Consider the following 16,507-nt stretch of genomic DNA (forward strand, 5'->3'; position numbering starts at 1 on the left):
CATCATTAGCAGATTGATCCATCGTGGCCCTCTGAGCAGCAATGTGGGAGAGGAGACCATTGAAGCTATTGAAGGGGACGATGACATTAGGACTGGCTTCACGTGTGCCATCCTGTCTTGTAGCAAACGGACCCGGGTTGAAGTTGAGTCCGAAAGCCATCCTGTTCTTTGCAGCCGACTCATTTGCGAACTGAAAGTTGCGCTTGAAGAGATTGTCGTCACGACACCATAACAAGGATGACGGGTCGGCATTCTCAGGATGAGGTCCTCGGACCATGCAAGGATAGAAGCCTTGGGTAATGGCTTCAGGCTTCGACTTGGGTTGCAGATTCTTGTACAAAATATCGCACCATGGACGCTTGATGGCATTCTTCTCAGCATATTTAGCAGTGACGAAGTTGTACATGAACCACTGTTCAGCCCAATATCTTTCGATCCATTGGATCCTGGTCTTGCGTTGATTATAGTTATCCTCAGGATCAGTCTTGTATAGTTCATGCAGATCCGGAGGTAGATCTAGAGTGGTATTTCCACGGTGCTGCCTACCACCTTTCCCTGCAGATTTCTCAGAAGTCATAATGTTTAGACAGATAGGCTTCAAGACAGTGAAAGGCTTCCGTCTACTTGTCAAGCAAGAACTGGCTTCAGGGGAGTGAATATGATGATGTAAGAATTCTGCAAACGAATGCAGACTATGAGAACCAAGGGATTCTCCCATGGACATGTACCCGTGACAGTATTAGAGATGCGAGGGAAGGGGAAGAGGTCATATGCATTCTCAGAAGATTTTTAAGATAAATCAGTTCGAAGACATTGACCTCATAGTGCGAAGCCATTGACTTATTTGAAGTGAGTTGGTTCCAGATTTGTACGAATCCATGAATAAGTACAAGTGAGGAATCTAACTAGTTATGAAGCATAAGTGAATATACTTTGCAATATATGAGATTCAGAAAGAGACAGATCCAGATTTGGAAGTGTAGAAACCACTTTTGGTTGAAGTGGATGGATTTGACAGATCAAAAAGACTGTAAAAAGTGAGATTTACTTACCACAGACGAACTACTAGACGAGGCAGAAAGGGAGGCCGAGCAGTCCAATCTCCTGCACCCTAACTTGGCGGTGGAAGACACCTACGATGGCAGTGGAGAAGACGAGGTCCGCAACCGGCATGAGGACGGCGTCAAAGAGGTCGCGGCAGCTAAGCGCTTCGTCTCCGGCGTCGACACGAGCTAGCGGTGGTGCTAGGGTTTGAGCGAGATGGCGAGGTGGAAGAAGAGATAATAACCATGCGGGATGTGTATTTATAAGGTAAAGGGCTGCACAATGCAATTATGCAGGTGCCCCTGGCGGTTCACATATGATGGACACATGGTATGCATGCAACTCATTGAAAGTTGTTCCATGTTCCCACGCACGCCTGGTTTGTCGGATGGTCGTTCCGGCTTCTCCGGTATTCAGGCACAAGAGGTATATCATTAAAAGCAGTTTTAAATGTGTGTCTCTATATCTTCAGCTGACAAGGACGCAATGAAGACATTCAACACATTTCAACAGAATGCATATGACTAGATAGACAGAATTTGAGGAAGAAGCACAGAAGGGGTTAGGGTCCGATCACATTCACTTATTTACGAAAGATGCAAGTTTGAAGACATAGCTATAAGTGAATGCTGTAGAGGACAGAACACTATATATATATATGTATAGAGAGAGAGAGAGAAACCAAATGTGAAGATAATGCAATCATGACGCCAAATGAAAATCTTTGAGAAAGTTTGGTGGTGGCGTTACCCACCGTATAGGAAGTATTAAACCCAGACACGACGCACAATTATTGTGGCGCTCCGAAGACAAATTCCGCGTTAATGTATTTACACTTAGAGGGTAAGTCTTCATTGATTGAAGATATACTTTACTTCGTGTGTTGCACATCTAAGTCATCAACATGCATAAGCGTTAGGATATGTGTCCAATCACATGACATTTGAGGATTGTAAGATGTTTATGAAGGAAATATGCCCTAAAGGCAATAATAAAGTTGTTATTTATATTTCCTTATATCATGATAAATGTTTGTTATTCATGCTAGAATTGTATTAACCGGAAACTTAGTACATGTGTGAATACATAGACAAATAGAGTGTCCCTAGTATGCCTCTACTTGCCTAGCTCATTAATCAAAGATGGTTAAGTTTCCTAGCCATGGTCATATGTTGTCATTTGATGAACGGGATCACATCATTAGAGAATGATGTGATGGACAAGACCCATCCTTTAGCTTAGCATAATGATCGTTTAGTTTCTTGCTATTGCTTTCTTCATGACTTATACATGTTCCTATGCCTATGAGATTATGCAACTCCCGAATACTGGAGGAACACTTAGTGTTCTATCAAACGTCACAACGTAACTGGGTGATTATAAAGATGCTCTACAGGTGTCTCTGATGGTGTTTGTTGGGTTGGCATAGATCGAGATTAGGATTTATCACTCCGTGTATCGGAGAGGTATCTCTGGGCCCTCTCGGTAATGCACATCACTATAAGCCTTGCAAGCAATGTGACTAATGAGTTAGTTACGGGATGTTGCATTGCGGAACGAGTAAAGAGACTTCCCGGAAACGAGATTGAACTAGGTATTGAGATACCGGCGATCGAATCTTGGGCAAGTAACATACTGATGACAAAGGGAACAACATATGTTGTTATGCGGTTTACCGATAAATATCTTCGTAGAATATGTAGGAACCAATATGAGCATCTAGGTTACACTATTGGTTATTGATCGGAGATGAGTCTCGTTCATGTCTACATAGTTCTCGAACCCTAGGGTCCGCACGCTTAACATTCGGTGACGATCGGTATTATGAGTTTATGGTTTTTGATGTACCGAAGGTAGTTCGGAGTCCCGGATATGATCACGGACATGACGAGGAGTCTCGAAATGGATGAGACATAAAGATCAATATATTGGAAGGCTATGTTTGGACATCAGAATGGTTCCAGGTGAGTTCGGGCATTTACTGGAGTACCGGGGGGTTACCGGAACCCCCCGGGGAGTATATGGGCCTTAATGGGCCTTAGTGGGAGAGAAGAGAAGGCAGCCTAGGAGGGGGCATGCCCCCACTATCCCAATATAAATTGGGTGAGGGGGCCGACCCCCCTTTCCTTTCTCCTTCTCACTCTTCCTTCTATTCCTAGTGGGACTAGGAAAAGGGGGAGTCCTACTCCTACTAGGAGGAGGACTCCTCTGTTGGGGAACATAGCATAAATTCAAAATTTTCCTACGTGTCACCAAGATCTATCTATGGAGTCATCTAGCAACGAGGGAGGAGTGGATCTACATACCCTTGTAGATCGCGCGCGGAAGCGTTCAAGAGAACGGGGTTGATGGAGTCGTACTCGTCGTGATTCAAATCACCGATGATCCTAGCGCCGAACGGACGGCACCTCCGCGTTCAACACACGTACGGAGTGGAGACGTCTCCCACGCCTTGATCCAGCAAGGAGGAGGGAGAGGTTGATGGAGATCCAGCAGCACGACGGCGTGGTGGAAGTAGCGGGATTCCAACAGGGCTTCGCTAAGCGCTGCGGGAGGAGGGAGATGTGTCACGGGAGGGAGAGGGAGGCGCCAGGCCTTAGATTGGTTTGCTCCTCCTTTTCCCCACTATATATAGGGCCAAGGGAGAGGGGGAGGCGCAGCCCTTTCCCCTTCCTCCAAGGAAGGGTGCGGCCAATGGGGGGGAGGAGTCCATCCTCCCCAAGGCACCTCGGAGGTGCCTTCCCCCTTTAGGACTCTCCCCTTTTTCTCTTCTCTTGGCGCATGGGCCTCTTGGGGCTGGTGCCCTTGGCCCATATAGGCCAAGGCACAACCCCTACAGCCCATGTGGCCCCCCGGGGCAGGTGGCCCCACCCGGTGGACCCCCGGGACCCTTCCGGTGGTCCCGGTACAATACCGGTGACCCCGAAACTTGTCCCGATGGCCGAAATAGCACTTCCTATATATAATTCTTTACCTCCGGACCATTCCGGAACTCCTCGTGATGTCCGGGATCTCATCCGGGACTCCGAACAACATTCGGGTTACCGCATACTAATATCTCTACAACCCTAGCGTCACCGAACCTTAAGTGTGTAGACCCTACGGGTTCGGGAGACATGCAGACATGACCGAGACGTTCTCCGGTCAATAACCAACATCGGGATCTGGATACCCATGATGGCTCCCACATGTTCCACGATGATCTCATCGGATGAACCACGATGTCAAGGACTCAATCAATCCCGTATACAATTCCCTTTGTCTATCGGTATGTTACTTGCCCGAGATTCGATCGTCGGAATCCAATACCTAGTTCAATCTCGTTACCGGCAAGTCTCTTTACTCGTTCCGTAACACATCATCCCGTGATCAACTCTTTGGTCACATTGCGCATATGATGATGTCCTACCGAGTGGGCCCAGAGATACCTCTCCGTTTACATGGAGTGACAAATCCCAGTCTCGATTCGTGCCAACCCAACAGACACTTTCGGAGATACCTGTAATGCACCTTTATAGTCACCCAGTTACGTTGTGACGTTTGATACACCCAAAGCATTCCTACGGTATCCGGGAGTTACACAATCTCATGGTCTAAGGAAATGATACTTGACATTAGAAAAGCTATAGCATATGAACTACACGATCTAGTGCTATGCTTAGGATTGGGTCTTGTCCATCACATCATTCTCCTAATGATGTGATCCCGTTATCAATGACATCCAATGTCCATGGTCAGGAAACCGTAACCATCTATTGATCAACGAGCTAGTCAACTAGAGGCTTACTAGGGACATGGTGTTGTCTATGTATCCACACATGTATCTGAGTTTCCTATCAATACAATTATAGCATGGATAATAAACGATTATCATGAACAAGGAAATATAATAATAACCAATTTATTATTGCCTCTAGGGCATATTTCCAACAGTCTCCCACTTGCACTAGAGTCAATAATCTAGTTCACATCGCCATGTGATTAACATTCACAGGTCACATCACCATGTGACTAACACCCAAGAGTTTACTAGAGTCAGTAGTCTAGCTCACATCACTATGTGATTAACACTCAATGAGTTCTAGGTTTGATCATGTTGCTTGTGAGAGAGGTTTTAGTCAACGGGTCTGAACCTTTCAGATCCGTGTGTGCTTTACAAATCTCTATGTCATCTCCTAGATGTAGCTACCACGCTGTATTTGGAGCTATTCCAAATAACTGTTCTACTTGGAGCTATTCTAAATTGTTGCTCCATTATATGCATCCGGTATCTCTACTCAGAGCTATCCGGATAGGTGTTAAGCTTGCATCGACGTAACCCTTTACGACGAACTCTTTTACCACCTCCATAATCGAGAAAATTCCTTAGTCCACTAGTTACTAAGGATAACTTTGACCGCTATCCTGTGACCCATTCTTGGATCACACTTGTACCCCTTGACTGACTCATGGCAAGGCACACTTCAGGTGCGGTACACAGCATAGCATACTGTAGAGCCTATGTCTTAAGCATAGGGGACGACCTTCGTCCTTTCTCTCTATTCTGCCGTGGTCGAGCTTTAAGTCTTAACTTCATACATTACAACTCAGGCAAGAACTCCTTCTTTGACTGATCCATCTTGAACACCTTCAAGATCATGTCATGGTATGTGCTCATTTTGAAAGTACCATTAAGCGTTTTGATCTATCCTTATAGATCTTGATGCTCAATGCTCAAGTAGCTTAATCCAGGTTTTCCATTGAAAACACTTTCCAAATAACCCTATATGCTTTCCAGAAATTCTACGTCATTTCCGATCAACAACATATATTCATTAGAAATTCTATAGTGCTCCCACTCACTTCTTTGGAAATACCAGTTTCTCATAAACTTTGTATACACCCAAAATCTTTGATCATCTCATCAAAGCATACATTCCAACTCCGAGATGCTTACTCCAGTCCTCAGAAGGATTGCTGGAGCTTTGCATACTTATTAGCATCTTTCAGGATTGACAAAACCTTCCGGTTGTATCACATACAACCTTTCCTCAGAAAATCGTCGAGGAAACAATGTTTTGACATCCTATCTGCAAGATTTCATAAATAATGCAGTAATCGCTAATATAATTCCAACAGACTCTTAGCATCGCTACGAGTGAGAAAGTCTCACCGTAGTCAACTCCTTGAACTTGTCGGAAAACATCTTAACGACAAGTCGAGCTTTCTTAACGGTGATATTTACCATCATTGTCCGTCTTCCTTTTAAAATCCATCTGTACTCAACAGCCTTACGACCATCAAGTAGTTCTTCCAAAGTCTACACTTTGTTTTCATACATGGATCCTCTCTCGGATTTTATGGCCTCGAGCCATTTATCGGAATCTGGGCCCACCATCGCTTCTCCATAGCTCGTAGGTTCATTGTTGTCTAGCAACATGACTTCCAAGACAGGATTACGTACTACTCTGAAGTAGTATGCATCCTTGTCATCCCACGAGGTTTGGGAGTGACTTGATCTGAAGTCTCATGATCAATATCATAAGCTTCCACTTCAATTGGTGTAGGTGCCACAGGAACAACTCTTTGTGCCCTGCTATACACTAGTTGAAGTAACGGTTCAATGACCTCATCAAGTCTCCACCATCCTCCCACTCAATTCTTTCGAGAGAAACTTTTCCTCGAGAAAGGACCCGATTCTAGAAACAATCCCTTATTGCTTTTGGATCTGAGACAGGAGGTATACCCAACTGTTTTGGGTGTCCTATGAAGATGCATTTATCCGCTTTGGGTTCGAGCTTATCGGCCTGAAACTTTTCCACATAAGCGTCGCAGTCCCAAACTTTTAAGAAATGACAGCTTAGGTTTCTCTAAACCATAGTTCATACGGTGTCATCTCATCGGAATTACGTGGTGCCCTATTTAAAGTGAATGTGGTTGTCTCTAATGCCTAACCCATAAACTATTGTGGTAATTTGATAAGAGACATCATGGTATGCATCATATCCAATAGGGTGCAGTTATGATGTTCGGACACACCATCACACTATGGTGTTCCAGGCTGTATCAGTTGTGAAACAATTTCCACAATGTCTTAATTCTGTGCCAAACTCGTAATTCAGATATTCATCTCTATGATCATATCATAGATATTTTTATCCTCTTATCACGACGATCTTCCAACTTCACACTGAAATTACTTGAACCTTTCAATAATTCAGACTCGTGATTCATCAAGTAAATATACTCAACATCTACTCAAATCATCTGTGAAGAACATAATGATATCCACTACATGCCTCAGCACTCATTGGACCGCACACATCAAAATGTATTACTTCCAGCAAGTTGCTTTCTAGTTCCATTTTACTGAAAACGAGGCTTTCAGTCATCTTGCCCATGTGGTATGATTTGCATGTCTCAAGTGATTTAAAATCAAGTGAGTTCAAATGGTCCATTTGCATGGAGTTTCTTCATGCATATACACCAATAGACATGGTTCGCATGTCTCAAACTTTTCAAAAATGAGTGAGTCCAAAGATCCATCAACATGGAGCTTCCTCATGCGTTTTATACCGATATGACTTACGTGGCAGTGCCACAAGTAGGTGGTACTATCATTACTATCTTTTGGCATGAACATGTGTATCACTACGATCGAGATTCAATAAACCATTCATTTTAGGTGTAAGACCATTGAAGGTATTATTCAAATAAACAGAGTAACCATTATTCTCCTTAAATGAATAACCGTATTGCGATAGACATAATCCAATCATGTCTATGCTCAACGCAAACACCAATCTCGATGGTAGAGGGAGCGTACGATATTTGATCATATCAACATTGGAAACACTTCCAACACATATCGTCAGCTCACCTTTAGCTAGTCTCCATTTATTCCGTAGCTTTTATTTCGAGTTACTAACACTTAGCAACCGAACCGGTATCTAATACCCTGGTGCTACTAGGAGTACTAGTAAAGTACACATCAACACAATGTATATCCAATATACTTCTATCGACCTTGCCAGCCTTCTAATCTACCAAGTATCTAGGGTAATTCTGCTCCAGTGGCTGTTCCCTTTATTACAGAAGCACTTAGTCTCGGGTTTGGGTTCAACCTTGGGTTTCTTCACTAGAGCAGCAGCTGAATTGCCGTTTTATGAAGTATCCCTTCGTGCCCTTGCCCTTCTTGAAACTAGTGGTTTCATCAACCATCAACAATTGATGCTCCTGCTTGATTTCTACTTTCGTGGTGTCAAACATCGCGAATATCTCAAGGATCATCATATATGTCCCTGATATATTATAGTTCATCACGAAGCTCTAGCAGCTTGGTGGTAATGACTTCGGAGAAACATCACTATCTCATCTGGAAGATCAACTCCCACTCGATTCAAATGATTGTTGTACTCAGACAATCTGAGCACAAGCTCAACAATTGAGCTTTTCTCCCTTAGTTTGCAGGCTAAGAAATCGTCGGAGGTCTTATACCTCTTGACGTGGGCACGAGCCTGAAATCCCAATTTCAGCCCTCGAAACATCTCATATGTTTCGCGACGTTTCAAAACCGTCTTCGGTGCCTCAACTCTAAGCCGTTTAACTGAACTATCACGTAGTTATCAAAATGTGTATGTCAGATGTTCGCAACATCCATAGACAACGTTCGAGGTTCAGCACACTGTGCGGTGCATTAAGGACATAAGCCTTCTATGAAGCAATGAGGACAATCCTCAGTTTACGGACCTAGTCCGCATAATTGCTACTATCAACTTTCAACTAAATTTTCTCTAGGAACATATCTAAACAGTAGAACTGAAGCGCGAGCTACGACATAATTTGCGAAGACCTTTTGACTATGTTCAGGATAATTAAGTTCATCTTATGAACTCCCACTCAGATAGACATCCCTCTAGTCATCTAAGTGATTACATGATCCGAGTCAACTAGGCCGTGTCCGATCATCACGTGAGACGGACTAGTCAACGTCGGTGAACATCTTCATGTTGATCGTATCTTCTATACGACTCATGCTCGACCTTTCGGTCTTCTGTGTTCCGAGGCCATGTCTGTACATGCTAGGCTCGTCAAGTTAACCCTAAGTGTTTTTGCATGTGTAAAACTGTCTTACACCCGTTGTATGTGAACGTAAGGATCTATCACACCCGATCATCACGGCGTGCTTCGAAACGACGAACTGTAGCAACGGTGCACAGTTAGGGGAGAACACTTCTTGAAATTTTAATGAGGGATCATCTTATTTACTACCGTCGTTCTAAGTAAACAAGATGCATAAACATAATAAACATCATATGCAATCAAATAATAGTGACATGATATGGCCAATATCATATAGCTCCTTTGATCTCCATCTTGGGGCTCCATGATCATCTTGTCACCGGTATGACACCATGATCTCCATCATCATGATCTCCATCATCGTGTCTTCTTGAAGTTGTCTCGTCATCGACATGCAAGTCGTGATTCCCTTGACAAGAACATGATCAATCTCATACATCACATATATCATTCATCACATCCTTTTGGCCATATCACATCACATAGCATACCCTGCAAAAACAAGTTAGACGTCCTCTAATTGTTGTTTGCATGTTTTACGTGGCTGCTATGGGTTTCTAGCAAGAACGTTTCTTACCTACGCAAAACCACAACGTGATATGCCAATTGCTATTTACCCTTCATAAGGACCCTTTTCATCGAATCCGATCCGACTAAAGTAGGAGAGACAGACACCCGCTAGCCACCTTATGCAACTAGTGCATGTCAGTCGGTGGAACCTGTCTCACGTAAGAGTACGTGTAAGGTCGGTCCGGGCCGTTTCATCCCACGATGCCGCCGAATCAAGATAAGACTAGTAACGGCAAGCATATTGAACAAAATCAACGCCCACAACTACTTTGTGTTCTACTCGTGCATAGAATCTACGCAATAGACCTAGCTCATGATGCCACTGTTGGGGAACATAGCATAAATTCAAAATTTTCCTACGTGTCACCAAGATCTATCTATGGAGTCATCTAGCAACGAGGGAGGAGTGGATCTACATACCCTTGTAGATCGCGCGCGGAAGCGTTCAAGAGAACGGGGTTGATGGAGTCGTACTCGTCGTGATTCAAATCACCGATGATCCTAGCGCCGAACGGACGGCACCTCCGCGTTCAACACACGTACGGAGTGGAGACGTCTCCCACGCCTTGATCCAGCAAGGAGGAGGGAGAGGTTGATGGAGATCCAGCAGCACGACGGCGTGGTGGAAGTAGCGGGATTCCAACAGGGCTTCGCTAAGCGCTGCGGGAGGAGGGAGATGTGTCACGGGAGGGAGAGGGAGGTGCCAGGCCTTAGATTGGTTTGCTCCTCCTTTTCCCCACTATATATAGGGCCAAGGGAGAGGGGGAGGCGCAGCCCTTGCCCCTTCCTCCAAGGAAGGGTGCGGCCAATGGGGGGGAGGAGTCCATCCTCCCCAAGGCACCTCGGAGGTGCCTTCCCCCTTTAGGACTCTCCCCTTTTTCTCTTCTCTTGGCGCATAGGCCTCTTGGGGCTGGTGCCCTTGGCCCATATAGGCCAAGGCACAACCCCTACAGCCCATGTGGCCCCCCGGGGCAGGTGGCCCCACCCGGTGGACCCCCGGGACCCTTCCGGTGGTCCCGGTACAATACCGGTGACCCCGAAACTTGTCCCGATGGCCGAAATAGCACTTCCTATATATAATTCTTTACCTCCGGACCATTCCGGAACTCCTCGTGATGTCCGGGATCTCATCCGGGACTCCGAACAACATTCGGGTTACCGCATACTAATATCTCTACAACCCTAGCGTCACCGAACCTTAAGTGTGTAGACCCTACGGGTTCGGGAGACATGCAGACATGACCGAGACGTTCTCCGGTCAATAACCAACATCGGGATCTGGATACCCATGATGGCTCCCACATGTTCCACGATGATCTCATCGGATGAACCACGATGTCAAGGACTCAATCAATCCCGTATACAATTCCCTTTGTCTATCGGTATGTTACTTGCCCGAGATTCGATCGTCGGAATCCAATACCTAGTTCAATCTCGTTACCGGCAAGTCTCTTTACTCGTTCCGTAACACATCATCCCGTGATCAACTCTTTGGTCACATTGCGCATATGATGATTTCCTACCGAGTGGGCCCAGAGATACCTCTCCGTTTACACGGAGTGACAAATCCCAGTCTCGATTCGTGCCAACCCAACAGACACTTTCGGAGATACCTGTAATGCACCTTTATAGTCACCCAGTTACGTTGTGACGTTTGATACACCCAAAGCATTCCTACGGTATCCGGGAGTTACACAATCTCATGGTCTAAGGAAATGATACTTGACATTAGAAAAGCTATAGCATATGAACTACACGATCTAGTGCTATGCTTAGGATTGGGTCTTGTCCATCACATCATTCTCCTAATGATGTGATCCCGTTATCAATGACATCCAATGTCCATGGTCAGGAAACCGTAACCATCTATTGATCAACGAGCTAGTCAACTAGAGGCTTACTAGGGACATGGTGTTGTCTATGTATCCACACATGTATCTGAGTTTCCTATCAATACAATTATAGCATGGATAATAAACGATTATCATGAACAAGGAAATATAATAATAACCAATTTATTATTGCCTCTAGGGCATATTTCCAACATCCTCCCCCTTGGCGCGCCTAGAGAGGGCCGGCCGGCCTCCCCCTCCCTCCTTTATATACGTGGGGAGGGGGCACCCTGGAACACACAAGTTGATTGTTTAGCCATGTGTGGTGCCCCCTCCACAGATTTCCACCTAGGTCATATCGTTGTAGTGCTTAGGCAAAGCCCTCGTCGGTAACTTCATCATCACCGTCATCACGCCGTCGTGCTGACGAAGCTCTCCCCCGACACTCAGCTGGATCTAGAGTTCATGGGACGTCACCGAGCTGAACGTGTGCAGATCGTGGAGGTGCCGTACCTTCGGTGCTAGGATCGGTCGGATCGTGAAGACATACGACTACATCAACCACGTTATCATAATGCTTCCGCTTACGGTCTACGAGGGTACATGGACAACACTCTTCCCCTCTCATTGATATGCATCACCTAGATGGATCTTGCGTGTGCGTATGAATTTTTTTGTACTGCGTTCCCCAACAGTGGCATCCGAGCCAGGTCTATGCGTAGATGTTATATGCACGAGTAGAACACAAAGGAGTTGTGGGCGTGGGTATATACATATTGCTTGCCGTCACTAGTTGATTCTTGATTCAACGGTATTGTTGGATGAAGCGGCTCAGACCGACATTACGCATACGCTTACGCGAGACTGGTTCTACCGATGTGCTTCACACATAGGTGGCTAGTGGGTGTCAGTTTCTCCAACTTTAGTTGAATCGGATTCAATGAACAGGGTTCTTTCTGAAGATCAAAAAGCAATCACTATACCGCGTTGTGGTTTTTGATGCGTAGGTAAGAATAGTTCTTGCTCAGCCCATAGCAGCCATGTAAAACTTGCAACAACAAAGTAGAGGACATCTAACTTGTTTTGGCAGGGCATGCTGTGATGTGATATGGTCAAGACATGATGATAAATTTTATTATATGAGATGATCATGTTTTGTAACAGAGTTATCGGCAACTAGCAGGAGCCATATGGTTGTCGCTTTATTGTATGAAATGCAATCGCCATGAAATTGCTTTAGTTTATCACTAAGCAGTAGCGATAGTAGTAGAAGCAATAGTTGGCGAGACGACAACGATGCTTCGATGGAGATCAAGGTGTCAAGCCGGTGATGATGGTGATCATAACGGTGCTTTGGAGATGGAGATCAAAGGCATAAGATGATGATGGCCATATCATATCACTTATATTGATTACATGTGATGTTTATCATTTATGCATCTTATTTTGCTTCGTTCGGTGGTAGCATTATAAGATGATCTCTCACTAAATTTCAAGGTACAAGTGTTCTCCCTGAGTATGCACCGTTGCTACAGTTCATTGTGCCGAGACACCACGTGATGATCGGGTGTGATAAGCTCTACGTTCACATACAACGGGTGCAAGCCAGTTTTGCACACGCATAATACTCGGGTTAAACTTGAGGAGCCTAGTATATGCAGATACGGCCTCGGAACACTAAGACCGAAAGGTCGAGTGTGAATCATATAGTAGATATGATCAACATAGTGATGTTCACCATTGAAAACTACTCCATCTCACGTGATGATTAGACATGGTTTAGTTGATATGGATCATGTGATCACTTAGATGATTAGAGGGATGTCTATCTAAGTCGGAGTTCTTAAGTAATATGATTAATTGAACTTTAATTTATCATGAAATTAGTCCTGATAGTATTTGCATATCTATGTTGTTGATCAATAGCTTGCGATGTAGCTTCCCGTTTATTTTAATATGTTCCTAGAGAAAAAGAAGTTGAAAGATGATAGTAGCAATGATGCGGACTTGGTCCGTGATCTGAGGATTATCCTCATTCTGCATAGAGGAATTATGTCCTTGATGCACCTGTAGATGACAGACCTATTGCAGGAGTAGATGCAGACATTATGAACGTTTGGCAAGCTCGGTATGATAACTACTTGATAGTTTAGTGCGCCATGCTTTACGACTTAGAACAGGGACTTCAAAAATGTTTTGAACGCCACGGAGCATATAAGATGTTCCAAGAGATGAAATTGGCATTTCAGACTCATGCCCGAGTCGAGAGGTATGAGACCTCTGACAAGTACTTTGCCTACAAAATGGTGGAGAATAGCTCAACCAGTGAGCATGTGCTCAGATTGTCTGAGTACTACAATTGCTTGAATCAAGTGGGAGTTAATCTTCCAGATAATATAGTAATTGATAAAGTTCTCTAATCACTATCACCAAGTTACTAGAACTTAGTGATGAACTATAATATGCAAGGGATGACGAAAATAATTCCCAAGCTCTTCGCGATGCTGAAATTGGTGAAGGTAGGAATCAAGAAATAGCATCAAGTGTTGATGGTTTACAAGACCACTAGTTTCAAGAAAAGGGCAAAGGGAAAGAAAAAAGGAACTTCAAAGAAGAATAGCAAGCAAGTTGCTGCTCCCATAAAGAAGCCCAAAGCTAGACCCGAGCCTGTAACTGAGTGCTTCTACTGCAAATGAAATGGTCATTGGAAGTGGAACTGCCCTAGATACTTGGCGGATAAGAAGGATGGCAAAGTGAACAAAAGTATATTAGATATACATGTTATTGATGTGTACTTTACTAGTGTTTATAGCAAACCCTCAGTATTTGATACTGGTTTAGTTGCTAAGAGTAGTAACTCAAAACGGGAGTTGCAAAATAAACAGAGACTAGTTAAGGGCGAGGTGATGATATGAGTTGGAAGTGATTCCAAGGTTGATAAGATCACCATAGCACCCTCCCTTTACCTTCGGGATTAGTGTTGAACCTAAACTAAATGTTATTTGGTGTTTGCATTGAGCATAAATATGATTGGATCATGTTTATTGCAATACGGTTATTCATTTAAGTCAAATAATAATTGTTGTTCTATTTACATGAATAAAAACTTCTATGGTCATACACTTAATATAAATGGTTTATTGAATCTCGATCGTAGTGACACGCATATTCATAATATTGAAGCCAAAAGATGCAAAGTTAATAATGATAGTGCAACTTATATGTGGCACTGCCATTTAGGTCATATTGGTGTAAAGCGCATGAAGAAACTCCATGTTGATGGAATTTTGGAATCACTTGATGCTTGCGAACCATGCCTCATGGGCAAGATGACTAAGACTCCGTTCTCCGAAACAATGGAGTGAGCAACAGACTTATTGGAAATAATACATACTGATGTATGCGGTCCGATAAGTGTTGAGGCTCGCGGCGGGTATCGTTATTTTCTGACCTTCACAGATGATTTGAGAAGATATGGGTATATCTACTTGATGAAGCATAAGCTGAAATATTTGAAAAGTTCAAAGAATTTTAGAGTGAAGTAGAAATTCATCGTAACAAGAAAATAAAGTTTCTACGATCTGATCGTGGAAGTGAATATTTGAGTTATGAGTTTGGTCTTCATTTGAAACAATGCGGAATAGTTTCGCAACTCACGCCACCTGGAACACCACAGTGTAATGGTGTGTCCGAACATCGTGACCATACTTTATTATATATGGTGCAATCTATGATGTTTCTTACTGATTTACCACTATCGTTTTGGGGTTAGGCATTAGAGACAGTTGCATTCCCGTTAAATAGGGCACCATCTAAATCCGTTGAGACGACACTGTATGAAGTATGGTTTGGCAAGAAACCAAAGTTGTAGGTTCTTAAAGTTTGGGTTGCGATGCTTATATGAAAAAGTTTCAAACTGATAAGCTCAAACCCAAATCGGGCAAGTGCGTCTTCATAGGACACCCAAAAGAAACTGTTGGGTACACCTTCTATCACAGATCCGAAGGCAAGATATTCTGTTACTAAGAATGGATCCTTTCTAGAAAAGGAGTTTCTCTCGAAAGAAGTGAGTGGGAGGAAAATAGGACTTGATGAGGTAATTGTACCTTCTCCTGAATTGGAAAGTAGTTGATCACAAAAATCAGTTCCAGTGATTCCTACACAAATTAGTGAGGAAGCTAATGATGATGATCATGAAACTTCAGATCAAGTTACTACCGAACTTCGTAGGTCAACCAGAGTATGGTCCGCACCAGAGTGGTATGGTAATCCTATTCTGGAAGTCATGTTACTAGACCATGATGAACCTACGAACTATGGGGAAGCGATGATGAGCCCAGATTCCGCAAAATGGCTTGAGGCCATGAAATCTAAGATGGGATCCATGTATGAGAACAAAGTATGGACTTTGATTGACTTGCCCGTTGATCGGTGAGCCATTGAGTATAAATGGATCTTCAAGAGGAAGACTGATGCTGATAGTAGTGTTACTATCTACAAAGCTCGAATTGTCGCAAAATGTTTTCGACAAGTTCAAGGTGTTGACTACGATGATATTTTCTCACTCGTATCGATGCCTGAAAGTCTGTCCGAATCATGTTAGCAGTTGCCGAATTTTATGAAATCTGGCAAATGGATGTCAAAACTGCATTGCTTAATGGATTTCTTAAATAAGAGTTGTATATGATGCAGCCAGAAGGTTTTGTCGATCCTAAAGGTGCTAACAAAGTGAGCAAGCTCCATCGATCCATCTATGGACTGGTGCAAGCATCTCAGAGTTGGAATATATGCTTTGATAAAGTGATCAAAGCATATGGTTTTATACAGACTTGCGGTGAAGCCTGTATTTACAAGAAAGTGAGTGGGAGCACTACAACATTTCTGATAAGTATATGTGAATGACATATTGTTGATCGGAAATAATGTAGAATTTTTCGGAAAGCATAAAGGAGTGTTTGAAAGGAGTTTTTCAAAGAAAGACCTCGGTGAAGCTACTTACA

The sequence above is a fragment of the Triticum urartu genome, chromosome 6 (assembly GCF_003073215.2).
Source record: "Triticum urartu cultivar G1812 chromosome 6, Tu2.1, whole genome shotgun sequence".
NCBI classification, from domain to species: Eukaryota; Viridiplantae; Streptophyta; class Magnoliopsida; order Poales; family Poaceae; genus Triticum; species Triticum urartu.